This window comes from Ambystoma mexicanum, chromosome 2q (genome assembly GCF_040938575.1).
Source record: "Ambystoma mexicanum isolate Mex_15411 chromosome 2q, UKY_AmexF1_1, whole genome shotgun sequence".
NCBI lineage: Eukaryota > Metazoa > Chordata > Amphibia > Caudata > Ambystomatidae > Ambystoma > Ambystoma mexicanum.
This window is the reverse complement of record NC_090924.1, coordinates 118,579,845-118,605,940: the sequence shown is the minus strand read 5'-3', so window position 1 is coordinate 118,605,940 and position 26,096 is coordinate 118,579,845. Positions and strand designations below refer to the sequence as shown.

At 47.5% G+C, this 26,096-nt stretch overlaps 1 protein-coding gene across 6 annotated transcripts in view; it reads left to right on the top strand.

Moving 5' to 3' along the window:
• Positions 1-26,096, top strand: part of ANTKMT (adenine nucleotide translocase lysine methyltransferase) — a 603,385-nt gene that overhangs the window by 62,720 nt on the left and 514,569 nt on the right. For 2 of the 6 annotated variants that reach the window (XM_069647010.1, XM_069647008.1), the window contains exon 1: positions 7,555-7,635. The exons of 1 other annotated variant lie outside the window; for it this stretch is intronic. The gene's annotated coding sequence lies outside the window, so the exon portion shown is untranslated. Of the gene's footprint in view, positions 1-6,833; positions 6,979-7,554; positions 7,636-7,919; positions 8,146-26,096 lie in introns of those variants that run through there. 3 more of the 6 variants (XM_069647009.1, XM_069647006.1, XM_069647011.1) reach the window with 2 other exon arrangements.

Here is a 26,096-nt window from a genome sequence, read left to right as displayed (position 1 = left end):
GAGACTTTTTTCCATTTAAATTACTCACACAGTCGAGGTTAAAGTCACCTGCCACTATGATGTCTGTTATTTCATTACTCTCCGATATAATTTCGAATAACTTAGCAAGATCTTTATAGAAGATGTTATCTGTGATTGCCACTGGGTTTCTATAGATGTTAATGATTGCAATATGTTGTTCACTAACTGAAATTTTAACAAGTTGGATGTAATTGTTTGGCGATGCCCATTGTACCAGCTTCAAGTCTTTACTTGTTTGAATTGCAACTAGGAGGCCCGACATAGGACGGCCTTTCTGATTGGCAATAGCTGGTACAAAAGCAATTTCATGGTTATCCCATATTGGAGGGGCAGTCATCCATGTTTCCTGCAGGAGCACTATGTCTGCTTCAATAAGATGCATATTGAGCTCTTGTTGGAGATGGGAATGGCCTCTAGAATTCCAGCTGATAAGAACTAACGATTCATTTGATTTAGTCTGTTTGTTTAAATTTCGCAGTAGTGGTTACGCTTGGTTAGTCATTTGATTTCTTGCAAGTTTGGATTGTTCAACGGCACAGAATGTGCATTGACATTCAGAAACATCACTAGATTTGATTGAACAAACTTCTCCATCACTCTCGTGTTGTTTCCGTTCAGGGTCTTGAGTTAATAAAAAGCCCATTCGGAAGAGATTCATCTTTGCCTTCCATAAAGTGTTCATCACTAGACCTGATTTCATCCAAAGGCGTACTATTGATAGATTTGCATCGCAGATGAACTCCACTTGAGCGAGATCGGTCGATGTTATGTCTTCCAGTTCTGGAATGTCGTTTAGGATGTTTAAAACACTTGTCCTTGATAGATCATATTTTACATGCGGCGCCTCACGACATTTCAGGATCAACGTATGGAAGAATTCGAGCTTATTTCTCTTTTGTTCAGTTGGCTTTTGTTTTGTAAGAATCTGTTCTTTTCTAGTTAGAGAATTTAATGCATATGTTGAATTCCTCTTTTGAGGGTCATTGGCCATTGACATTGCATTTTTTTGACAAGTGACTGGAAAGTGGGGTTTGGCCTCACAATGGGTCTGAAAGGGTGTCTCTCTGCTCACTTCTTTTCGTGGCATATTAGCATGTTGGCAATGTTGTATAAGGTAGGAGTCGATTAATTCCTTAATTGAGTCATTCGATTCATGTCTATCACAGCACGCTCTTTTATTTATGGATGTAGTACACACAATGGGTGTAGCTCCTCTTTGAATCTCTTTCCGACTTAGATCTTGCTGGTTCTGATGTATGGAAGAGGAACTTAACTTTGTTCCCTGACTCGTTTTGGGAACAGTTTGATGGATCTCTGTTGGGCTATTCTCATGATAGGGGTGTTTTACGCTTAAATTTATTCCATGCATATTCTCTACTGAACCCTCGATGTCGCTCTGTTTTGATGTGGCCGCCACTTTCCACTCCGCAGCCCTTTTTGAAAAGAATGCATTAACTGCCTTTTGAATCGAATCCTCCTGTACCCCAACAATTTGTGACACTGGCATTGATTGGATATGAGCCATAGCGGAAGACGTGTCAGAGATCTCCATATTGCTTTGTGGTTTATTTGTCCCCTGATGTACTTCAGCATTTGCCTCTAGAACTGAAATTAATTCATTTAGAGGGGAGTGGTTATTTAACGGGACTTCCTGACTTGCAGGGACAAAAGTGTCCTTTGTAAGATCAACCACTCTCTTTTGGATTTTATGCTGAACAGCAGCTTTTGGCTGAGTTCCCAATGGCGGGGTGCTTGCTCCAGAGATTGTAGACTTATGTTTAGAGATAGCCAAATATTTGCGCGTTATTGCTGCGCTCTTATTTTGCGCGCTATTGCCGGCTACCGTTAGCATTCTAATTAACTGTCTTGATTCCTTAGCACAATTCTCCTTTGTGCTGTTTGCATGGAAAATGTTAAACATTGAGTAATCCTGCAATTGTGGTAACATCACTGGAGCTTGATTGATGTCATTTTCCGGTGCCACTGCTCTTGGTTGCTCAATTATTTCCAAGTCAATACATGTTGAAGCAACACAGCCTTGTTTTTTTTTTTTTGGCTTTTCAGTTATGAGATTTGTTTGAGTTTCTTTATTCTTTTTAGTACTGTTATTTGTTTTTTCAGTTGCATTGGCAGGTTCAAACGAAGAATTGTTTTTTTGACAACATGTGCATATGGTTTTTACCACAGACGAGGTTATTTCAGCTGTTATTAAATCTTTATCTGAAGAAAGGCGGGTATTGGAATTTTCTAATAGTTTGCGTAACAGAAAGTTCTGATCCATTAAACGAGAATCCAAGGTTTCATATAATTTGGCCAAGGAAAATACTGATGTATTTAATGCTTGTAAAATCAATGCCGTAGAAACCGTTTTAGAAGGCGCTGGTTCATTCATTGGTATTGTGTGGTTGTCAGCTCGATGTCGCGGAGTTGATTGTGTAAAAGATATTGACAATATTGATGAGTTCTGTGAAGGTTCGGGAAATAGTACTGGAGATTGAGACAGTTGTTCCTCATTTGGCTGCTTGGTTATGTCTTGGTTTAATTTGGGCATTGCTGGCGCATCAATTGGGAGTATACTCACTTCGTCAATAGCAGCATTGTTTGCACCCTCTGCATTTGGTGTTGTTAAAGACAGACTTAGATTTTTATGAATTAACGCATTTACCACCACTTTTGAATGGACAGGAGTAGTGTGGTCATTTAGTAGAACTGGTTCCATGAATGCTGCTAATAACGAGTCAGAAGGGGGAGCAATTAGTATTGGATCAGAAAGAGTGGAAAGGACAACTGGCTCGGTTAATTCAGCTGCTCTTGGTGCTACAGCCAAGGTCTCAAATGGTGCTGTACTGATTAATTTTGGAGAACAGAGGTCGACTGGCTCATTTATTTCACCCTCCTTTGATGCCAGAACCGAAACCTCAGAAAGCACAAGGCTGTCTTGATTTAGGACGCTATCAGCTTCCTTTCGTGCTAGGACCGGTGTCTCAGAAGACGCAGGGCTAGGTGATTTCCGAGTGTCATCACTGGAGGGCAGGTTCACCAAAGGGGCTAGTGGAGCCATCAGCGGGCTTTGAGCACAACATTTTCGAATATCACAAGTGTGCGATATTGACCTACACCGCACTGGGGCTCGCATTGGTGCATTAGTTTCGGGCCGTTTGGGAGTGGTATGGAAATCATATGTTGTATTAGCTAACGAATTCACTGGTGGCATACCTGTGCGTAAACCAAATGGTTTTATCATGTTATGAAACACTCCTTAAAAAAAAAAAAAGATAAATAGAGTTGAAGGGAACCTGTGATCCCTGTTGTGATAAGTATATGTACAACTCACCACATAAGTTAATACAGTATTGATTAAAATGATGATATTAATTAAGTACTATTCATGCAAGCCCACTCTCCGCACTCACCAGCACAGTCAACAATGGCAGCCCTTACGAAAAGTCCTTGCGCGGAATGCGCATACAGCGGGCTGTGGTAGGGTTTGTTGGGATAAGGGAGGCGGAGTCTAATCGCAAGGTGTTGGTAGTCCAAACCGAACTCCTTTTGCGCAGCAGCGCCCAACAGCCGCTTAACAGCCTTAGGTCTTTACCCTCTCGGGCTTAACACCGCAAGGGTGGTAGCCTGTGTCTTTTGAGTCGGGCCGAAGTCACGTGGTCAGGACACGTGTCGTGCGTGGCCCCGCCTCCTCCAGGAAGCGTTAGGCAGCAGTGAAATCGGCAAGAGTCGAGGAGCGGCTCGCAGTGCCGTGTAAATAGGTCCAAGATGCAGCAAAAGTAAAATCGCCACTTTTTCCAGTAGTGACACACAGGGCGGGAGGCAGCCTGTGTCTTTTGAGTCGGGCCGAAGTCACGTGGTCAGGACACGTGTCGTGCGTGGCCCCGCCTCCTCCAGGAAGCGTTAGGCAGCAGTGAAATCGGCAAGAGTCGAGGAGCGGCTCGCAGTGCCGTGTAAATAGGTCCAAGATGCAGCAAAAGTAAAATCGCCGCTTTTTCCAGTAGTGACACACAGGGCGGGAGGCAGCCTGTGTCTTTTGAGTCGGGCCGAAGTCACGTGGTCAGGACACGTGTCGTGCGTGGCCCTGCCTCCTCCAGGAAGCGTTAGGCAGCAGTGAAATCGGCAAGAGTCGAGGAGCGGCTCGCAGTGCCGTGTAAATAGGTCCAAGATGCAGCAAAAGTAAAATCGCCGCTTTTTCCAGTAGTGACACACAGGGCGGGAGGCAGCCTGTGTCTTTTGAGTCGGGCCGAAGTCATGTGGTCAGGACACGTGTCGTGCGTGGCCCCGCCTCCTCCAGGAAGCGTTAGGCAGCAGTGAAATCGGCAAGAGTCGAGGAGCGGCTCGCAGTGCCGTGTAAATAGGTCCAAGATGCAGCAAAAGTAAAATCGCCGCTTTTTCCAGTAGTGACACACAGGGCGGGAGGCAGCCTGTGTCTTTTGAGTCGGGCCGAAGTCACGTGGTCAGGACACGTGTCGTGCGTGGCCCCGCCTCCTCCAGGAAGCGTTAGGCAGCAGTGAAATCGGCAAGAGTCGAGGAGCGGCTCGCAGTGCCGTGTAAATAGGTCCAAGATGCAGCAAAAGTAAAATCGCCGCTTTTTCCAGTAGTGACACACAGGGCGGGAGGCAGCCTGTGTCTTTTGAGTCGGCCCGAAGTCACGTGGTCAGGACACGTGTCGTGCGTGGCCCCGCCTCCTCCAGGAAGCGTTAGGCAGCAGTGAAATCGGCAAGAGTCGAGGAGCGGCTCGCAGTGCCGTATAAATAGGTCCAAGATGCAGCAAAAGTAAAATCGCCGCTTTTTCCAGTAGTGACAGGCCGGGACCATCCCGAAAGACTTCTTTTTGGGGGTGTGGGGCAATAACGTAAGAAACGATAATGAAGCCATTTCATGTTCGTTCATTAGAAGAAATAACATCGGCATAGAAGGAGTGGTATTTCGGGGCTGCCCTACGCACAGACACAATGGAACATGCAAATATAATGTAAGTAACTCTTTAGATGAGTTTATACCGCAATTTAATTACTATACAGTAGCTTTAAAGACGGGTTAAGTTGTACTTGTTCGTTCTATGTGGCATATTGTTTTGTACCGCCACTATCTTGAGGAGAACCATCTCCTTTTACGGAAGCACCTCAAAACCTTCCTCTTTGCTTCTGCTTTCTCTCTCCCTCTCCCCTGCTACAACTGGTCCACTGTCTGCAACCTCGGTCCTGGGCCCTTCCACTCTCCACTGCCTCCCTGTCAACCCCTGCACTGGGGGACTGTCTCAGTATCCTACAGCCACCCCTTGATGTATAATACCCAGTTGCACTGTCCTAGCTATGAAATAATTTCCCGACCTAATAAATAAAATGAATAATTTTAATAAAGATCTGATGGTGAGACTAATTTCATTTTTTATGTTTTTCAAACAGGTACATCATGCATTACTGCATGTGTCCCGAGTACCAGACACCGGCGGATGGCTTTTTCAACCGCCAGTTGCTTCTCCGCGTGAACAACGTTAGCACCCTGACCATTTTATGGGACGATCGCCAAGTACAAGTATGCCCTTACGCGGTACTAACGGCTAGATGCAACATACAGACCGTTGTGGTGGCCGAGTGCCTCGTTGTTGGAACAGCCATGCGATTATCAGTGCGACCGAAGAGCTTATTTTATCGTAAACCAACACCCTGTGTACTGCACACGAACATCGCTTGCCTCAAGACGAACTATTTTGGATCGAGAGCAAAGAAAAATGCAAATCGCAGAATATTCTCTAAACATTTGATGTCGAATAAATGTACTTTGCCAAATGTACAATCTTGCCGTTTGCTTTTAAACCACAGTTTCATATTCCGAATTGTGGCGCTGTATTGTGAGATGATCTAAGACCCTGTGTACAGCAAAGGAACATCGCGTGCCTCAAAACGAACTTTTTGGAACGTGAGCAAATAAAAATGAAAATCGCTGAATATTCTCAAAACATTTGATGTCAAATAAATGTACTTTACCAAATTTACAATCTTGAAGTTTAATTTAAAAGTACAGTTTCATATTCCCGATTGTGGCGCGCTGTGTTGTGTGAGCTCATCTGTGTTGATTTCCGGTTTCTGTGTGGAGTCGCGTAGAAGACGCCTGGGCGCGTTTGCCTACGCAGCTCAGTCACGTCACGGATAGAGGCGGGGAATATGAATGTTTTGATAAAGTCTGTTTCAGGGGCGGGGGATTTGATTTAGTGCCGCAAAAGCAGGTGAGCCAGGGCGATGCGGCAAGTGATAGGATTATCAGAAAATGGCGGCTGATTTCGAGTGCGTTAATGGACGAAAAGTCGGGTATGGTCCATAGGAAAGTTTTCTACGATCTACCGATTTATGCTTAAAAACACATGGCCGAACCATAGGGACAATAAAAAAAAAGTCCCGGAACTATCCTTTAAGTGCTTTTCTTTGAATGCCTCTTACAGTTCTTCATGCCTGCGCCGCTTGGCGCTTAACCATAGCTCTCAACCATTTGTGTCACAAAGGCAGGTGAAAACACCCGATTTTATTTTTGGCGGGTGAGAGGCCCATTGAAATGAATGGGCGTGCAGGAGGCTTGGCGGGTGAGTCAGCTGTGTCAGCTGTTTAGAAGGCGGGTGACACCCGCCAAAAGCGTGTGAGTTGAGAGCTATGGGCTTAACATGTACCACCTGCCTTCTACGAATGCTGTTCTCTGTGGTGTGTAATCCTGCCACACTGGAGAGTGCCGAACTTACTGTATCAAAGATACTCTTTATTTAGCTCCCTGCGTGATCCACGCTGAAATGAGCACCCCGCCCCATATCCATTCAGTGCTTCTCTGCAATCACTACGCCTGACTCCCTGCGGTGTGTCACTTCTTACATTGTATTCACCTGCCTCCCCGGAGCCACATCCCCTTCCGAAGAGGCTCGCCTTCGTTACTGGATTACTTATTTTTTAAGTGAAAGTTGTCTAAGTGAGTACTCCCCAGTGCACGCTCCTATGCCGTTTCTCTTTTCCGCACCTGTAGTGCTACAGTGACTGCCCTGTGACGCCCCTACCCCATATGAAGGGATTATTTGTCTATCAGCCCGTTTTATCTCCTCGAAGTAGCTATCTCTGCAATAACTCTAACGATGGTTTCCTTGTGTCGGCTAGCCTACCGCACTTCAATGCTCTACGCACCAGTACCTTTCGCAAAGAAGTGAAAGTCCTACCGCAAGTGTTTGTTTTTACTACAGCTCGCAGCAGCGCGTCTCTACGCAGAGATTCTTGACACCGTCCCTCTTACAGTGACCTTCATGTCTCCCACCAGCGCTGCTACTCCCCCGAAAACCTCCCCAAAGGGCCCTTCTTTGTTTAAGAAACCTCTCGCGATGTGACAGCTACGCAGCAAGACTGAAGCCCTCCTGAGAACATCGCATTTTTTTTTTAAACGTATGTCATCGCATCGCACACATCCACTTTTCTACCATTCGATTTAACGACCTGCTAGTAGCTAAGCACGAATTAGAATGACGCGGTTTCACTTCCTGGTCTGACAAAACGTAATTTCCGGCTAAAGTAAGAAGCTAGGGCGGGGCACGGTATTGACAGCTGTCCGGGAAGTGCTCACATGCTTAACAAGAGAAGTGTATGTACCCAGTGGTGGAAATGGAAAAAATGTGGTGGGGATCACGCAACACATGGACGGGGTGGGGGAGGAGTTGGGGTGGATGCACGAGGGGGTGTGGTCTAGAGGAGGAGGCGTGGCTTGTAGTGGACATCCATTACCTCCACGTCCACTCTTCCTCGTCCCAGTACTTACTTCATGAGGCCCCTGCCTCCGACACAGGACCTTCTTCTATTTCTTTAAATTCCTATAACTCCTCCCCCACATCCACGTCACTCAGTTAAATTTTTCCTGCCTCCGGCAGGTTGGACTTTTTCTTCCCGGTGCGGGGCACTGGGGAGCACCGATTGCTGGCCCCCTGGCGGGGGGCTGTGTGGCGGGGCCCTCGGCTCCCTCAGGTGCGGCGCTGCTCCTGGGCCACCTGCGGGGCTTGGGGTCACAGTTGAGCGGGATTGCCTCGCTCGGTTCTTTGCTGGGCTCCGGACCGCAGCGTGAGCATTGTGTCCCGGGTCCTGCATGGCCCGGGGGAAGGTAAGGAGAGGGGAGGACTGGGCTTGATGTTTTTCCCCTCTCCTGCTGGTATGGCCATCTTGACTCCTACAACATGCCGTTTCCTCGTGCTTTATGTACAAATCTTTGTTGGAAATGATGGCAAGTACTTGGCAGTATGGGCTAGCCTTCCCTTTTGTTGTGTGGCCTCTCTGCTTCTTGTGGGGTGACAGTGGCAGAGAGTCTTTGAAAGTGCGGGGGCTCTGTTCTGTCGCAGGCATGTCACATACCACCCGCTCCTCAGACACACACAGCACAGGATGCACCGGATGTTAGCTGCATTCTCTGGGGGAAGGTAAGGAGAGGGGAGGACTGTGCTTGATATTTTTCCCCTCTCCTGCTGGTATGGCCATCTTGACTCCTTCAACATGCCGTTTCCTTGTGCTCTGTATACACATCTTTATTGGAAATGATGGCAAGCACCTGGCAGTATGGCCTAGCCTTCCCTTTTTGTTGTGAGGCCTCTCTGCTTCTTGTCGTGGGGTGACAGTGGCAGAGAGTCTTTGAAAGTGCTGGGGCTCTGTTCTGTCACAGGCATCTCACATACTACCCGCTCCTCAGACACACGCAGCCCAGGATGCACCGGATGTTGGCTGCATTCTTTGCGTGCAACCTGTGAAAACGGCGCAGATTTGGACGCGTCTGCAAGCGGCCTGAAGGGTACCGGCCTGGCATAGTCTACACTTCGGGTTCGAGTCTCTGCGGTGCTGACTCGGCATTTCATCCTTCCTAGACCGACGCATTGGAACGATTTAGAGCTTGGGGCTACCAGCTACTGGATACAGGGCTCAAGCCACCTCTCAGTAATGTGGCGAGTTAGTGGTGTGTTTGGGTCTGTGCTAGCTATGGACGCAGACTCCTTGTCCTGTCCTCTTCCTCTGAACTGCACGAGGGAAGGTCAAAGGAGATGATTTTCTTTTCCCTTGTCCGGCATGGAATTATAGAAAATGCATCATGGAAGTAATGGCCATTCAGAGGGTTCCCAGTGTCCCTTCTTTTAGGGCCTAGGTCCTCCGGTGCTGACATGTTGCTTTCACGCCTCCTCTCAGACTTGTGGGAAGTGATATGGCACATGGTGGCACATGTCTGTGCTTAGAGGGGTTCTCAGAGCCCCTGGTGCCGGTGGAGGGGGATGTCACTTCAGTGGGTTTTTCCAGTGTAGGAATACCCCTGGTGGGGGGTTGCCTTTGATGTCTGCTATCCGGGATGGATTGCTTTGCCCTGCTTTGTGACAGTACTCTGCCCTTTTTGACGCCAGCCTGGTGGCTCCTCTGTCGGCTGGGGGGGGCCTGGTCTGCTGGACTTCTGGGCTGTCCTGTATCTTCCTTTTGATAAGTGGGATCTTTTTGTGGGCTGACAAGCATGCTGTTATATTGTGGCGCAGGCATGCTTCAACGTCCTGTGATTTTCCTCTGGTGCAAGTACAGTGACTGGCGGTTTTCCCTGGCTCCTCGTCTCTATCTTCTCTGAGGTGTATGGGACCGGTGGGGTTCGGCTTCCTGGGTAATGGGCTCCTTCCGGAGGGGGGTATCGGTTGCAGTTCCTGTCTCCTCCTGTCCAGGTTTGCATGGTTAGGACTTTGGTACCCAGCTCACGGTCCAAGTAGTTGGCCATGGGATCCGTTCTCTAGGAAGGATTGTTGTGGGTTACCGTCTTGCCCGTTCCTCTCCCTGTTCAGGGTCAAGTTTTCTACTTGCGGGTGTTCCTGGTCCCTATGCCTTCTAGGATGTGTCAACTGCTTATGGGTCTCAAGACCCTGCACTGCTTGTCTGGGGAGAGTGTACTCTGGATGTTGTGCAGGGGGGGCGCTTGCTGGCTGGTCTGGGCTGGGTTCTCAGAAGGCAGTGTGTCTCGGCTCGCCTGTTGCTGAAGTTACGGGGCACGTGGCGTCTTGTGTTTTTTCGGTTCCTTGAGCCCGTCTTCGGTTATGTCCCCGGTGTCTTATACTCTCTCCCACTGGTTTCCGACGTCTCGGCTTTCGTAGTTGTGTTTTCAGTGTCCCCAGCGCTGCGAGTCTCCCTGCTGTGGTGGCGGGGGGTTTCAGGTCTACAGGCTGAGGTGTGCATGGTCCATCCTCCTGTGGCCTCTCTTACTACCGACGCCAGCAGAAAGGGTCTACATTAGGGGTCCTCTCAGCTCAAGGGTTGTGAGATCTAGGGATAGCCGGCGATCATCCAATTGGCAAGAGTTGTGCCATTGTCCAAGCTATGGTGTACTACAAGGAGTTGCTGGACGGTCGGCGGTTTTGATCCGATCGGACAATACGACGGCCTTGGCATATGTCAACTGCAAAAGGGGTTCCGGCTGTTCCTTGAATGCTCTGGCAGCGCTGATAGGCACCTGGGAGAAATCTCATCTGGTGTCTCTGGTGGCCTCACGTATCAGAAGGGTGGACAATGTTCAAGCGGATCTTCTCAGATGCCGGTTTTCACCCCTTGGCGGAACTGGTCCTGTTGGCCCAGGTCTTTGCAGTGACCTGTGTCAGATTAGGGTCCCCGGTTCTAGACCTGTTTGCATCCCCGGCCTCAGCAGAAGTTCGCCTCTTCTGCTCTCGGTTTCAGGCCGGGGGGATTGGGGAATGGACGCCCTCTCTGTACAGTGGCCTTGGGGTTTTCCTTTATGCCTTTCCGCCTATTCCCCTTCTGCCCCGTGTGGTTTGGCGCATCAGAGTGTCCAGGGTGACTGTGTTGTTGTTAGCTCAGTTCTGGTCCCGCCGGAGTTGGCTCCCCTCTCTGTTGGAGCTTCGGTCCTAGGAACCTTGGCTGATTCCGAGGTGGCCGTTTCCCCTTCAAGGGGATCTGCGGTTGGAATTCCACTGGATGCAATGGGCAGTGTGGCTATTGCTCAGTCTAGGTTGATATCTCAGGGGTTCTCAGATCCTGCAGTTGAGTACATAATGGATGCTCTTAGACCCTCCACTCTGAAGGTGTTCTGATAAAGGGCTTCCCCCTTGGGATCTCCCTCTTGTATTACGGTTCCTTCAAGGGCCTCCTTTTGAGCCCTTTTTCCGAGATTGATATCAAACATCTTACACTGAAATCTGCTTTTCTTATTGCCTTCGCTTCTGCCCGTAGGCTTGGGGATATTGGGGCTCTCTTAGGTCACCCTCCTTTCCTGAGGGGGCTGCCAGACTCGGTGCTGCTGAGGTGTGGTCCGAAGTTCCTCCCTTAAGTTGTATCTCGGTTTTCATACCTCTCAGGATCTGGTTCTCCCTGACTTCTTTCATGATCCGAGAATGCATGAGGAGGTGGCTTGGCTTAACATTATGTCCGGCGGGACGTGTTGGAGTATTTGGCTAGGTTTGCTTTTTCCCACCAATCTGATAGTCTTCTGATTGCTTGTGGTCCGGCTGGGGCTGGGCAAAACGCATCTGTGGTTTCCATTTTCCGATGGTTCCGGGTTGTGATCCCAGTGCCTATATGGCTTTTGGCCTGCCTGTGCCTGCGCACGATCAGGGGCGGTCCGCCAGGGGTTTGGCGGCTTCCTGGGCCGATGCAAGGAGGGTTTTTCTCTGCAAGAGATTTGTATGGCTGCCGCCTTGGCTGGTCTAGGGATTTCCATCAACCGCTATGGGTTGAGTTTCTCCCACTCGGGGGGTTGGTTCCTTCGTGGTTGGAGTTTTATCTGTGGGGATGTGAATTAAGAGTTATTGTGGGTGTGTTTGCTGCACTGTTTTTAGCTCTGTTTCTCATTGGGACCTTTTTCCCCGTTGCTGCTTTGGTATACCTCATGAAGTAAGTACTGGGACGAGGAAGAGTGGACGTGGAGGTAATGCTCTGATTACTTACCGGTAATCTTCATTACTCCTAGTCCTACTCTTCCTCGTCACAGTACTGACGACCCTCCTCACCCTCCCTGCGGGGAAGGTCCCATGCTCTGGCTTGGTAATATGAAACTGAGTGACGTGGATGTGGGGGAGGAGTTATAGGAATTTAAAGAAATAGAAGAAGGTCCTGTGTCGGAGGCAGGGGCCTCATGAAGTAAGTACTGTGACGAGGAAGAGTAGGACTAGGAGTAAGGAAGATTACCGGTAAGTAATCAGAGCAGCAATGCACAATGCTCACAACGTGTACAACTGAAAGGAATCTGTTCTACTGACTCTGGCTGGATCCTGAGATCTGGCTACACATATGCCTTACTTTCAGGGGCACAACGAAACCAACATGACAACATGTAAATCCTTATAGCGGCATGTTGGGACGAAATAATATCAGTGTACCTTTATTTTCCACATCCTGAATGGAAAACTATAAGATGCAAAAGGCAAAATATCTATTTACCCACTTTATTTTCAGCACTTTAAGAGACAACATAAAATAATTATGTGTCATAAACTCACTTAGGTTTGGAGATTCGTCACAAACTTCCAGCCTGTTGTTATGTATGGTTTTAAGACCATTCAACTAAGGACATCAAAACAAACTTGACTTTTTAGCATATCAAGCTATTTAAGCAATATGCCCCTCGCCGCAGGGACATTACCGAGTCAGGTAAAGCCCCCGTGGCAAGGGGCATATTGCTATTAGTACCCCAGCCTGCACGCCCGGGGTACTAAAATCATCTTTTTCTGTCCCGCAACGCCACAGCGTTTCGGAACAGAAAAAAAAAGACTAAGAAAATGGACACTGGGGAAGGGAAAACAGAGTCTGTTTTTCCTTTCTATGGCTAGCCATCAGGAGCGGACGCGCTGGGAACAGAAGTGTTCCCAGTGTGTTCGCTCCCGAAAAACAATAGATAAGAAGGTAAGTGGGTTTGGGAGGGCAGGGAAGGCGGGGGGGGTAGGGAAAAGAAAAAAAAACGTACCTGACTCCCCGGCGGGGGACGATGGCAGCCTCCAGCCGTGTGGAGGCTCGAGGCTCGGAGCGGGGATGACCCCGCTTCGAGCCTCCTCCTTGGTTGAGGGGCTGCCACCCCCCCTGCCGTGGACAAAGCAGTGGAATCCCGACCAAGGGATTCTTGGCCGGGTAACGACACGGCGAGAGCCAATCAGAATGTGTTTTACATTCTGGTTGACTCTCGCCGGGTACTAATAGACGTTATAGGTATGAACACATTTTCAAAGGGTGCTTTATTGTGTTGCTCGCTTTAACTGTCACAGATTTGCAAGGTGACAGGTGGTCTTTCAGTTGGAAATTCACCATCATGCATAAGAAAGGCTATGCTGCTGATGACAAAAGAAACGTGTTGCTGAGTTCATTACGGTACTGACTGCAGAGCCAGCCAGGGGTGCAGCCTGTGTGTCTCAGGGGGGCTGTGACTCGGGGGGGAAAACAGGCAGTGCTTGATCATCTGACCCGAGCAGATAGTAGATTTGCTTCGTAAGAAGCAACATGCACCCTGCAACATGTTTCTGATCCTTTGAACTGTTAAAGGGCACGGAAACCCCACAGCTAAGATTTTGGGGGGGCTTCAGCCCGGTCAGCTCAATGATGTTGCGTGCCTGGTTACTTTTGTGGGAGAAAAGCCGAAATACACCCGTGAATGACTTTTAGAAACGTAGCCGTAATCCACCCAGAATGGCTACCATGCTGACTTGAGTTGAATACTTAACGGTAATCTTCATTGCTCCTAGTCCTGTTCTTCCGCATCACAGTACTTACCTCTGAGGCCTTGCCTTTGAGTAACCAGATCTTCAAGACAAAAATGGGACGGCCAACAACATAAATTCAGGACTCTCCCCTCTTCCCTACACCCTTTAACTGACCTTTGCGCACCCCCATCCCAAAGTATAAATTGTGTGATTTTGACTGCTGATAAAAATATATTTGAAATACTACTGATTGAATGATGTATTTTATATGTACGCAATGAACTTGATTGCTGTTGGTATTTAATGTGAGAAGTTGATTATCTCAACTGTAACACACAAAAAAGGCATGTAAATAACAAAGGAGCTGTTGCTCTGTTTGACATTACATGCCTTGCTATTTAGTTTCTTCTCAGCCTGTCTCTGTAGCACAAGCAGTTAATACATAGAGTTGGTACCTGGAAGGTTGGGGGTTCAAGACTTACCTCAGATGAAAACATTCTGAAAATCTATTAATCTTTGGTTAAAAAAACTCAACTGTCACCCTCCCTTTCCCCAAAACCGTGCCATGGATTTTTAAATTAAAAAAAACTCTCGGGTCAGGAAGTCAGAGGGCCCAATTCAGGGACAGTCCAAGCAAAACCCAAGACGGGTGGTCACTCTTCCCCGCCTCCACTCCAATAATCCCTTTTCACTTTCTTTTCTTTTGAGGTATAATAACTCATATGTACCCATCATGCCCACTTCCCAATTTCAAAGCCGGAGATTGTGACCTTCCCCCACCTCAGGGAGCGAGAGTAGGGCTGTCAGTAGTGTGACGAGGAAGAGTAGGACTAAGAGTAGTGAAGATTACCAGTAAGTAATCAGAGCATTGCCTCCATGTCCCTCTGCCTCATCCCAGTACTTACCTCTGAGATATACCAAAGCATAGAAAATGGGGAGGTCCCAATGAGACAGAGAGAGACTGAATTGCTGCAACACCCCAATGCCACTTTATTTCCCCAGAACAATTCAATCCATGCCTACAGCCAAGCCCCCCAACCCAAAGGAACCATCCCTTGAGTTATGCACATTAAGTCTGTAGTGTCTGATAAATATGCTCTGATCAGCCCAGGTAGCCGCACTGCAGATTCCCTGCAGAGAAACCCCTTGGGAGTCCACCCAGGAAGCAGCCATCCCCCTAGTTGAATGACCCTGGACATGTTCCGGGATGGGTGATCCTGCAGACACATACCCATGACAGTGACAGTCTGGATCCAATGGCTGATGGAAACAACAGAGGCCTTCCTACCAGCCCCATCAGGCTCAAAAGTCACAAGAAGACTGTCAGTCTGTCTGATGTGCTCTGTCCTATAGAGCTACTGCAGGACTGCCCTCCGGACATCAATAGAAAGTCACAAGAAGACTGTCAGTCTGTCTGAAGTGCTCTGTCCTATAGAGCTACTGCAGGACTGCCCTCCGGACATCAATAGAATGTCAAGCCACCTTTCCAGGGCTCTTAGGATTCTGAAAAAGTCAGGAAGAAGCAGTTGCTGAGACATGTAAAACTTCAATACCACTTTTGAAAGACATTTTGGATCAACACGAAGACAGTACCATCCGGGTGGACCTGCAGAAAAGGAGTGGACACAATAAACCCATACCACCACCAGCGTGAGGTGCCGGATGTCAATCTCCCAAATAGGTCTAATGGGAGGACCCTGTAGGAATTTCAGTACACGGAGGAAGAACACGGGGGAGAAGAAGCAAGACTCTTAAGGAACTTCCCTGGTAAGGAATCCCCCTCCATTTTGCCCGCAGGATTCCCTTTGAGGGTCTTAATGGAGGTCCACTGGGACCGAAGAGTGGGCATAGCAAGCCCCATGTCAAACCTCTCCTGGAAAAACTGGAAAAACTGAAGCACAGAAGGAAGCCCACACTGAAGGGGAGAGACACCAGAACCGTTACACCAAGCCAAGAAATCCCCCCAGTGCCTCTCTTAGTTTTTTAAGGTAGATGGCCACCTGGCATGAAGGATAGTGTCAACCACCTGGCCCGAAAACCCGTGCATAGTCCACCTAGACCGTGCAATTCCAGACTGCCTATTGAATGCTCCTGGCATCGCACCCAAGAAAGAAGACCATTGCCCTGCAACCCCTGATCCGACGAATCACCGGGTGGAGGAGAGGAAAAGGAGGGAAAGTTTACAAAAGACCCCTTGGCTATTCCAGATTCAGAACATCCTTCCCCCAGATCCCCACTGCCTGGAACCTGGAGCAGAATCGCGGGACCTTTGCCAAAGATGGGGTGACAATGAGATCCAGACTCGGGGACCCAAACCTGTGACAGATCTTTGAAAAGACCCTGTCCTACATCACCAGTTCCTGAGTGGAGGGAAACCACCTGCGGAGATGTACACAGAAGTCGTCCTCCCGCCTGATTTACTTTGCTTCCAGAGAGAGCAGATGACCTTCCACCCATGAAGCAATTTTCGAGGCATTGAGAGACCGAGACCCCGAGCCCCCTTGATGGTTCACATAAGCCAGGGACATAGTGTCCGTTCTCACCAACACAGCCCTGCCCTCTACTGACCCTCCGAAGGTCAACCTAGCTCGATAAATGTCACACAACCCTCCAGTTGGTAGACCGGAGACGCTCCTCTGGGGCCCACATCTCTTTTTTTATCCAGGAGCCCAGAGTGGCCCCACACTGCTGGCATCTGTAGTAAATGTGGTCTTCATGGGGTGAACCAGGTCCACCACCTGCCGGAGATCCACAATACCCAACCACCATACCAACTCTTGTTTTAAGACCTGGATCACCAGGATCCAGGCCTTATAAGCCTGAGAATCAGGGATCGAGTGATCCAGAAAGATATGTGACCAGGGGTGCAGATGGAGAAGAGCCCATGGGACCAGGGAAAAAAAAGAGGCCATGTGCCCTGGCAGAGTCAGCAACGGCCTCGCCGGGAAACACTGCCCCCTGAGAACCAAGTGCAGTGGCTAAATTCTCTCTAGAGGCAAGATGACCCTGCACGGTCTTGTACTTTATTGGGCCCCTATGAACATCAGGTCTTGGGTTGGACTTCTTCCAATGTATCCATTAGGAAATCCCAAACCCACAGGTACTAACAGAACAGATGAAGATGCTCCAGGACCTTCCCCCTGAGATCCGCCGCGACGAGCCAATCGTCCAAATAAGGAAAATGTTGTATCCCCTGTAAGTGAAGATGAGCCACCAGGGGATGAGCCACCAGGGGAGCCACTAACTTGGTGAACACCCTCAGAGCCAATCTCAACCCAAAATGGTTTACACCGGCACTTAAAATCCTCAAGAAAGAAAAAAGGAATCTGGGGGACATTTGGATAAAATACGCCACAGTGGGAAATACAAACAACTAGAAGGCAGCAGAAAAATCCTATAAAATAACTATTCTAAATGCAAAGAAAGACTTTTATAATGACCACATCAATAGGGCACACAACTCCACAGGGAAACCTTTTAAGATTCTTAGATCCCTTGAGAAGCCTAAGGCTTTGGCTGTTGCCATCCAGCCGACGGCAACGGATTGCGTGAAAGTACAGGATGCTTTTGAGGCTAAAATCCTCAAAGCCAGGGAAACAATTCAGCCCGCACTGTCTCAACTTGACACGTCCTCAACACCTCTAACCAATCACGTTCAGATACCTGAATCAGATAAATTTGTCTTTACTCCTATCACAGTCTCGGATATGAGAACTATGCTGAGCACCATGCCACCAACCTCATGTGCCAAAAATATTCTCCCTCCTAGGATTATTCTTGAGCATCAAGAGCTGTTCATCCTGTTTTTCACATGTATGTTTAATGCTTCTTTTACAGATAACCAAATCCCAGAAGCTATTAAAGTTGTGACAGTCACTCCCTTGCTAAAAAGACCCAGCTTAAACCCCAAACATTGAGGTAATCTTAGACCAATCACTAACAGTCATTTCCTGTTGAAACGCCTTCATAAATACGCAACCGTGCAACTCCAATGCTTTGTGGAGGACAATAACATGTTATATAAGCAACAATCAGGTTTTAGGCAAGCGTACAGCACAGAGACAGCACTCATCGACTTGCAGACCCACATGCTGAAGATAATAGATGAAGGGAAAGCTGGCATGCTGGTTTTGCTTGACCTATTGGCGGCTTTCCATTTACTCGGCCACAATAAGCTACTGCAATCACTTGAACAGGCAGATAACTGTTCGAAGAGGGCAGTTGATTGGATCCATTTATTCCTTTCAAACTGCTTGTCCAAAATCCACTGGGGCAAAGCATTTTCACCTCAGTACCAGAGGGGGCCAGTTTATCACTGGTGCTCTTTAATCTGTATCTTCGTCCTTTATGTTCTCTGCTAGAAGACTCTGGCGCAAGATTTACTAACTACGCCAATGATACTCAGCTGGTCCTAGAGCTGAGCGGTAACTTCACTAAGGACTCTAACAACATCTCAGGCATCTATGATACTATCGAGGCATGGATGACCATGAACTGGATGCGCCTAAATGACAGCAAAACGGAACTACTATTCTTCGGTTCATGGCAAGCTCGCGCCAAGCTGAGTGCGGATTTCACAGCCTTTAAAATCAAGAGCAGCATAATCCCGGTGCTCGGCAATGTAAAACGTGGGCATCATTTTGGAATCCTCACTGAGCGCAGAATCTCATGTTAATCAGATTAGCAAAAATGTCCAGTACCATCTACATCTGCTTAGACATATCAGGACCCTGGCCACTGAGAAGAATTGTGCCACTATCGCTCAAGCTACTATACTCTTGAGGCCTGACTATGGTAATGCGCTTCTGATAGGAGCTAATACTGCCTGCCTGACAAACTGTCAGACAATTCAGAACGCTGCTGTGCGCATCATCAAAAATATACCAAGAGGTGAGCACATCAAAGCCGGAAGAAGAGACCTTCACTGGCTGGCGGTGAAAGATCGTATTGCTTTTAAAGTAGCCACACTAGTACACCGCTGCCTGTTTGGAGCTGCTCTCCTCTATCTAAAGTCACTGGTATACCCATATGCCCACAGAAGGCCCTTGCGTTCAGGAAACCAGGGTCTGTCACAACTGCATAGCCCTCAAACGGTCAAATTAATTGGGCAGGTCTTTTACCGCTAGAGCCACTAATCTCTGGACCACTCTCCCGACTGCTCTGAGACTCGAAAGAAATAACTTAAAGTTCTGCCGAGCTTTGAAGACCTTCCTATTGAAGTGAGAATTTTGGGAGAGCCTTTCTTCCCACTTGTTCATTCCATGTGTGTCCCGTTTACTCTTTTGCCGTGCTTTGTCTTTATGTTAGCACCCTGATGCCTGTGTAGTGTGGCACCTTATAAATAAATAAAGGGAAGCACCCGGAACTGAAAATCTCTCTCCGCTAACAGCGAATCTGTGGAATTTTATCTGAGACAAGAGAATTGCCACATGGTAATAGGGGTCCTGGGGATCCGGGGACACTAAGCAGCCTCCACCTCTGAATCAGAGGAATGATTTTCTGCAGAGTCTCCATCTTGAACATTCATTTTTCACAAAACGGTTCCAACACCTTGAAATCCAAGATGAGCCGGTGTTTCCCAGAGGGCTTGGGGACCAGAAAGACCCTGGAGTAAAATTCCAGACACTGTTGAGCACGAGGGACCGGCATTATAGCGTTCTTCTGCAACAACTCCTCCAAGGCATTGAACATGGCCCTCCTCTTGGCCAAAGTTTGCAGAGTAAGAGTCATTGTCAAAGTGGGTTGAAAAGGAAGGGATAGAAATTCCACCCAATATCCGACCCAAACCGTGTGGAGAGCCCAGGCACCGGAGGACAACTGGACCCACACAGGAAATAAAAAGCCGGAGTTGTCTGCCCACCGGCCCACTGTAACCATCAGGGCTTCTGCACTGGCCCTGAAGGCTAAGCAGCCCTAGGACATGCAAATTCCTCACTGCGGCATCTGGAAGGACCACAACCGAGTCCCTGAAAAAAAAGGCTGAGATTTGGGAGAGGAGGACTTCTTAGGCAGAGAAGAGGATTTTCACAGCAGCCTATCCACATGCTTGTCCTGATGCACCACCTTGTGAACCTTCTCCAAGGTATTGCCTAACAGTTTAGTCCCTTCGAACAGAAGATTTAGAACCGCCACCTTCTGGGAACCCTTAGTCTTAAAGTCCCAAAGATGGATGTGCCGCCTAGCCGAAATACTTGTACCCATAGCCATTAGTGTGACAAGTGAGCACTTTGCATTTATCAAATGCAGTTGAAGCGTGCACAAATAGTGCTTTTGAGTTACCCTTTTTAGCCTGTCCAATAGAAATTGCAGATGGAAAGTGTTCCATGTGTTTACAACGACATCCCAAATAACGACATACATTTTAAACGACACAATTTTTAAGATTTGTAATTTGTGCCACCCCCTGTATCTACAGGCTTTTTACCCTCCCCACACTACCCCCACCCCTTTTAATCTCTTACCCCACCTCCATATATACTTTTACTGAAAAAGTCGACTTTTTGTCGTTATTCAGGTGTCGTTTAAAATGTTTGTCATTTTGTTTTCGTTATTAACACTGCATATCGATGGAAAGATGTAGCACGGTGTGGATGATGGCCTGAGTGGAAAAAAGCAATCGGCACCAGAAAGTGGTATGTATTGCATTGCAGTGCCTTTTGATCTTGAGCAGCACTGTGAACTCTGAGAGTTTGTGTTTAATACCAATGACTTTCTGAACACACTGAACCATCATTAATTAATTGCTAGTAATCTAGCAAACATAATTGTCAGGACTGACGAATAACACATTTGCAAACAAAGTTCTGGCCTGACCTCCCAGGCTTATTTTTATTATTTGGAAACTGGGCTTTAACTTTAATTGAGCCGCTGCAAGACACACGCTGCCAGAGGTGTTGATTTGAAGCGTGAAAGGACGCAGAAGGTTGTTGCTTGAGATAAGCAGGGCTCCTTAACAAGGGGAAGAAAGGCTCACTTTGGATGAAAAGATGTGATATTTAAGTAACGCAATGATATTATAGCACAGCCTGCCCTGCTTGCTGTTTCCAAACAACTTTGTGGCCTTGCGTGTTTGGGACTTTATTGTGGGTCAATTTCGTGGGTCCACTGGCAGCTATGCAATTACGTGAGGGATCGAAATGAAGATTTCATGAGCAGGAGCTAAAACTAGCTTCTGGATATCAGCCATCAGCTAGTCGACAGGAGCTACCCCAAGAGAACCTAACTGTTATGTGGGATTCAAACTTTAACCTTTTGTCCATTATATACAATTCGTTATGCTTAAATGTCTTCAAGATTTCTCCAATTGTTCTTCGTACACTTTTCCAGATACAGAAAGTTAATGCCACCTAGGTATGTTTTCAGGGGGGAAAAATCAAGTGGCAAGCTACTGGTAAGCCATAAAAAGTAACTTGCCACCTCAATTCTATACATACACACAGCACAGCATATGTTACTCATCAAATATCATTAACAATGCAGGGATCAAAATTGCTGGGAGCTATTTAGCTCCTACTACCCTATGAGAGCCTAGTTAGCTTAAAATGAACAGTTGCCAGGAGATACTTTTTGGCTCCGTGTCCAACTGGTGCCTGGCAAACATGCATATGTGACATTAACCTTGAGTGTTTTAGAATGTAAATAAAGAAGAATTAGGACATATCTAGGACACATTTAACCCCTTAACTGTGGAGGACGAGGTATCTCGTACACCGCACAATGTTTCCAGTGCCGGGGATGAAATAGCTTGTCCTCCACACTGCTTATCTTTGGTGGGGCGGATCGCCCCCTCCTGCTGCTCCCTCGATCCCTTCGATCTGCAGTCAGTGAAGGTGAGGACTTCCCCCTCCGTGCCTGAGGGTCAGTGGGTTGCTGTGATGACGTCTGTGCACGCTACGTGCGCCAAAGTCATCAGAAAATGAAATTTACATGCTGAAGCCAAAAGTCTTCAGCATGTACATTTCGCAGGGACGCATTTGCATCCTGCAAGGGCATGTTTTGCCCGATTTGGCCAAGTGAGGGCTTGTTGGAAAGGGGAGACTCTCCCCTTCCCAAAGACTCTCCCCTTTACAAAGAGCCCCCACACAAGCAGATTGCTGGTTGAGGATCGTTCAATCCTCAACCAGCAATCCCCACTGGATCACCAGGGAATTGATTTTGGGGGTGGGCCCCCTGTGCTGCCCCCCCAGCCAAACATGCCCCACCCCCACCAAACAAAAACAATGGGGCACAATGTTTTGCCTTCTTTGGGGGCACATGGGTGCTGTTTTGCCCAAGCAATTCATCACAGCCGGTGAGTCGAGGGGAGAACCAATAAAGAAACCGAACTGTGTTGAACAAAAGTAACAAACGGCTGATTGCAGAAAGTACAAAGACCTGTTAATTTGAAAGGGGAAAGCCAGCTGCAGATGAGCCAGGCACCACATGGGTGCTCACTCGAGAAACTGTGCCATTACCCGATTGTTGAAACCACTAGTACCAGAAGACCTTGGGAAAGGCGAGACAGAGGGTCAAAGTGGTCATACGGGGGTCTAGTAAAATCCTCTGTACAGTCGAAAGTATTTCACTGGCAGATGATCGTGAGGTTAAGGGAAGTGAATCCCACATCGTAAGAAAGTAGAAGGTATTGTGTGATTGGCAAAAGTGAACCCGACAGAGGGATGCCGATGGAAAGGGGCAAAGCCTTAAGTCCCAAAGAACTGTGTGTTGACCAGAGTGAACCCGGTAGAGGGTTGCCCACATTGAACTGTATAAAAAGACATTAAGATTTGTGAATGCCACAGAAGGGATTGTTTTGAAAGCCGCAGTGAACCCGATCGAGGGAGGCTAACATTCGAGAAGGGTCTGACCCCAGAAGAGGGGTATCCAGGGGTAAAAAGGCATCACCCAACGTACAAGCAGAAAGGAACTTGTGTTGTTATTTTAGTGGGGCAAAGTCTGATTTGCATATGGTCTTTCCCCTTCTGTAATGGCTTGGCAGGCGAAGAACGATGGTCTGGAGGGTTGCCCAGAGCAACGCCAGTGGTTATGATTAATTCTAAACCTTCCAGCCATCACCTCTTGTTTTTGCTATGTCACACCGAGTGGGACGGGTATGCCCAGACATGGGTCCCGTGCCTGCTGGCCTAGAGACCCAACTGATGAGGCCCAAAAAGGCTGAAACATGTTTGGGGATGCTTGTGGTCTCATGCAGAAGGGATGTGTTATCCGAATAGCGATTAGCTCAGTTAGAGATATAAAGAATAATGCACTAACCTGTACATCCAGCTGTAACCGGGAAGGGCAAAGGTACTGACGACTGCGAAGGCTTCCCTATAAGCCCAATCACTCCCTACCCGGATTGAACAACCAGGACAAGAGAGGACTGCGCCCCCAGGGAAACCCTCTATGGGAAAAAAAACCTGGGCGGCACTGAAGACACTGGTTCTGGGCTGGATTCGATGTCCTGGAATCTTGCGGGAACTGTGATGCTAAAGTGCGAGTCGGTCGGGAAGAGTTCTGTAAAATGAGAAAGGGCTGATGAGAGAGGTGAAGGTCGGAAGAGGAGAGTCCCACAGAAACCCTGCACCTACCTATATCTGCCTCGGATGTTCTAATGCAGACAAATTACGCTCCGTGTATCAAGGAACTCGGAAGGCTGAAGGGATGGAAGGAACTCTCCTGGAAGGTACGGAAGAGGAGGATGGTTAGTAGAATAGTAGCAAGTTGCAGAATGGCGGGTCTAAGAAGAGAGAAGAGGAAATGACCGGAAAGTAAGTACCATAGAATGAAAGCAACAGTACTAGATTCGAACAGAGGTCCGGAGATACGCTGCAGGGTGTCTCGGCGGGTGGAGTCAAAGAATCCCTGAAATCTGGAAGATTCAATGCTAAAGCACACAAGAGGGAAAAGGGTTAGCAATCGAACACAAGTCAGAGAGTAAAGATCCCTAGAAGGCGATCACTTATGAAGCGTCTGGGCTAGGGGAGTAGCGACGCGCGGAGGCAAAGCAATCGGTTCCTTATATCCGGTCACATGACCCGCTGGCAGCATCTGAGAAGTACGTGAAACAACTATGCCGGCACTCAAAGAATAGCAAGAAAGATACGCCACCATGCTGGGGGGATTCACAAATGCGGAACGGCACGTCCTGCCACGATGCCACAAGGACCAACGTTTATAGCAGGATGTAACAGGATGTGACCTAGCAGTTCGGGCTGGATTGCCCCTTTTGGGGTGGGGCCAAGTCTGATTTGCCTATGGTGTTTCCCCTTCTGTAATGGCTTGGCAAGCGAAGAACGATGGTCTGGAGGGTTGCCCAGAGCAACTCCAGTGGTTAAGATCAATTCTAAACCTTCCAGCCATCACCTCTTGTTTTTGCTATGTCACCCCGAGTGGGACGGGTATGCCCAGACGTGGGTCCCGTGCCTGCTGGGCCTAGAGACGCAAGCTACTCCTCACTGATGAGGCCCAAAAAGGCTGAAACATGTTTGGGGATGCTTGTGGTCTCGTGCAGAAGGGATGTGACCTAGCAGTTCGGGCTGGACTGCCCCTTTTGGGGTGGGGCCAAGTCTGATTTGCATATGGTCTTTCCCCTTCTGTAATGGCTTGGCAGGCGAAGAACGATGGTCTGGAGGGTTGCCCAGAGCAATGCCAGTGGTTAAGATTAATTGTAAATCTTCCAGCCATCACCTCTTGTTTTTATTATTTTGAATACATCAGGTCCTCAAAGGCAAGAGACTTTTTACAGAGCAATAGAGTTGGCCATCGATGGTCTTGATAGCTAAGAACGGAACTGTCGTCTCGTGCTGGGAAAACTCGAGCGTGTGCTGTGCTCCAGAGTCCTGCCTTGTCCCATGCTCAAAACGTGAGGAACAGAGACCACGATTACTGCATCCTGACTTATTATTTGTGAACACTTCTTTATTTCTTGTGAGCCCTATCCCACACTCTTTTGTATTTAGCGTAAGGATTGCCAATAGGTTGTTCTAAGTATAGGCCACTTTATTTGACAAGACACCACTAGGACTGCCTTATTTTGATTTGATGGTTGTAGCTTGCTCCCATCTTAGAATTAGGTTTAGATTAGGTGTTTTTTCCTCCCTACCTATAGAGTTTAATAAACACCCTTGATCTGTGATCACTCGTGTCTGTCTATTCTTGATACCATGCCTTCCTTACAGGAGGCATTGGAAGAGTCTCTTCAGAACCACAAATCCATGTTGAATGGCTTTCCAGGTGCGGGTGTGGGCAACATTACAACATTGTTGCCTGGGGTTTTAACAAGATTCTGCAGAAGTGTCATTTGGCACAGGTGCATGAGGTATCGTCCATTACCTGTGGGGCAGAGATTACAGTACAGGCAGTCAACATAATGATGGTGGACCTATCACAAATTCACAGTTAGCTTTGAGGTGTCTGTATTGGATCTTTTCTTGGTTAACACAACTCTTACTGTGCTTGGAATGTGTTTTCTTTTTGTCAGGCAGCATTTGTTACGGTCATTGATGTCAGTATGTTAGCATGCAGAGGACCGCCAACGCTAGCACTTAAGTGGCTATCCAGTGATAATATTGCAGGAAATAATAAAGAATTAATTTACAAAATAAAATAATATTGCAAGAAATAACAAAGTGGGTAAAAAATACCTAAAAACAGAAAAAAATATTGAAATAAAGAAAATAAAATGTAATGGTAGGGGTGGGTTTTAGGTGTAAAAAAAACAAAAACAGATTTAGGTTAAAATTGGGATAAAGTGGAAGGAGACAGGGAGAGTTTAGGAGTAGGAGAGGTAAGTGGGGGTTGGCCCCCCTCCCCGAAAATAGGTATTTTTACAATGTACACTGTAAAAGGCATTTCAATATTTTTTCATGAAATATTTATTACACTTTGTAATTGTACGTCGCTGTTATTTTCGCTATAAAATCACATTGAACCCATAAGTGTTGTTTGGTCCCGTGTATGCTATTTGGAACATTTAGAAGAGTGTAAAAATGAACAGTAAAACGAGAAAGAAATCACAATTCTTCTTTTGTACTCTCAGTTTGTACATGCCACTTGCAAATTCCCTTTTGCAGTCAGCATTTACTTATGGATTCCTATGCAATCTGCTTGCTCTTTAGCAGCAGGTGCTCAATCGAGGCAGGTTCCCTAGGAATCAATTCATTTTATGTATGTCAGGAAATCTCGTGCAAGCTTGAAAATAAGTGTTTGCACAAGATGGACGCGAAAAGCATAGCAGATAGGTAAACTTTTCTCTGTGTCCCTTCTCCACATTGTGTGCATACAAACATGGCTAGGAGCACGAAATGGAGCCTTACTTAAAAGCATTATGACTTGTTTTGGCACCTCAATTTCCGCCTCCACCTGTTAGTAAATGACCCCCACAGTGTCATGCCAATTACACCATAATGGTGTAGAATGTAGG